Here is a 2,008-nt window from a genome sequence, read left to right on the forward strand (position 1 = left end):
GGGAGCTAGGCCACCCCTAATTGGCTCCCACTTCTCAATGCAGCTGATTTCAGGACCTCCTTGGTGGGGCTTAGGGGAGAGAGCCCCATTAACCAATTAGTGCCTCCTTTCCTGGCACATGCAGCTGTCAGTCCTCTTCCCGGGGTCAGGGGTGGGCCCCCATGCTGCAGCTGAGGCCCGGCCCTGACCCCTGGGAGTAAGGGCAGATGTTCAGTAGCTCTCAGAATGAGGTAGGAGGCAGGGCTCCCAGAAATGGCCCAGTGTGGGTGTCCCCTGCTGCACTCTCCCTCTCTGCTGCCCTGGGCCTCAGAGCGCCTTACCATGAGGACTATGGCACCATCTCAGCTGGAGAGCCCCATTTAATCCCAAGTTAATGATGGCGGTGGAAGGTAAGGACCCCTGCCCCAGCTGGCACTGCTGGGAGGGGAGGTAAAGGAGGGGCTCAGGAGGCAGTGGGCTGCTGGGAACCACCTTGTACGATAGCAGCTTCCAGGAACTCAGTCTGGGGATGGGAGGTAGCTGGGTGGACCCAGGGCACTGATGCTTTCAGACTATCTTCCTTCCTGAAAAAGCTTTCTGCTCTGCACTCAGCCATCCACACACCCTCACACTCACCCAGATTTCTCATATACGCCTCTCCACATCTCTCATCTCCGCACACTCTGTAGTATGTGGACACACCTCACACGCACATTCATACATACTTAACGTGCCTCTGTAAGCTACTCAGACGGCCAGATACACACATTTATACACACATCCATTCCACGCACAAACAACTACAAATGGCCACACATGCTTACTCACATATACCCGTGTCTGCACAGTAATAAAAACAGGTGCTACTGATTGAGCACTCACGGTTTCCTTCTTGTAACCTCTTTACAAGATAGATGTGGCCATTTTCTTATTTTACTAATATGGGTACTGAAATTTAGAAATTTCAACTAACTTGCCCCAGCTCACATAGCAAGAAGGAGCAGATCTGAAGATTTGGAGTTGGCCGGCCTCCTGCCGCCAGTGTTCTTAACCATGGTGCCCCCGGTTCTTGACTTCAGTTTCCCATCAGAGCCATCCGAGCCCTTGCTCCAGCTCAGAGGGAAGGAATCAGAATCTCTAAGGGTGAAGCCCAGGAATCCAAATTTTAAAAAATGCACTCCATTTTTCAAATGGAGTGGGCATTCCAAGGGGCAGCTTGGGCTAAGAGTTTGGTGCGGTGCTGTGAGGCCTTCTAGACACAGGCAGCTGCCCCTCTGTGTAACACCTCGCTCACCCCTCTATCTTCTCAAAACACCCACAGTACAGTACACCCTCACATGCCCCACGCTGTCCTCCACAGCTATGTACACACCCACCCACACATGTACCTTCCCACACGTGTGTGCTCTTATGTGTGCATACACACACTCTCTCTCTCCCTCCCAGGGAAAGCCAGCCTCCTTCTGCTATTCTGGTTGCACACAGTCTCTGGCTCTCTCCTGCTTCCCTGTCCTGGTAACTCTTCCCTAATCACAGGTATCAGAAACCTTGTAGAAGAAGGGGACTAGAGAGGTGAGAAGGTGGAGAAATCCTCTCTGCCTTTCCTCGCACTAGGGCTCCAGGGATCTAAAGCTAATCCTGAAGGCTGGTCAGCAAGGGAAGCCAAGAGCTGAGCACCTTGCGGGGGAAGGAGGGGATCGCATTTGTCACTTATCTCTCTCTCTCTCTCCCACACCCATGAGGTGGCAGAGCAGGCCTGACACCTTGGCAGGTACCTTCCTGGGTCTCTGTGGCCCCTGGAAGCTGCCTCCACCTAGGGTGCAGACCCAGCACTGAGTTGCCCCTGAGGGGGTGCTCCTAAGGGACCCAGGGAGCTCTGCTCTGCTCTCTCTGGGATGGATGTTTCCCCACTCTGGCAGCTCTTCTCAATCTAGTGGGTCCCCTGCGACAGTTAGTTGAATCTGGGGGTCTAGGTGGCCCCCTCACTCTTTAGGTCAGCCCTGTTTCCTCCTTGGCTGCAGGACTGGGA

General features: G+C 54.0%; 1 protein-coding gene across 1 annotated transcript in view; it reads right to left on the reverse strand.

The window, feature by feature from the left end:
- The window catches only part of CNTN2 (contactin 2), a 21,479-nt gene that overhangs the window by 18,050 nt on the left and 1,421 nt on the right, over positions 1 to 2,008 (reverse strand). The window lies entirely within an intron of this gene.

The sequence above is a fragment of the Otolemur garnettii genome, unplaced genomic scaffold (genome assembly GCF_000181295.1).
Source record: "Otolemur garnettii isolate 467f Iridium unplaced genomic scaffold, OtoGar3 scaffold00055, whole genome shotgun sequence".
Taxonomy (NCBI): domain Eukaryota; kingdom Metazoa; phylum Chordata; class Mammalia; order Primates; family Galagidae; genus Otolemur; species Otolemur garnettii.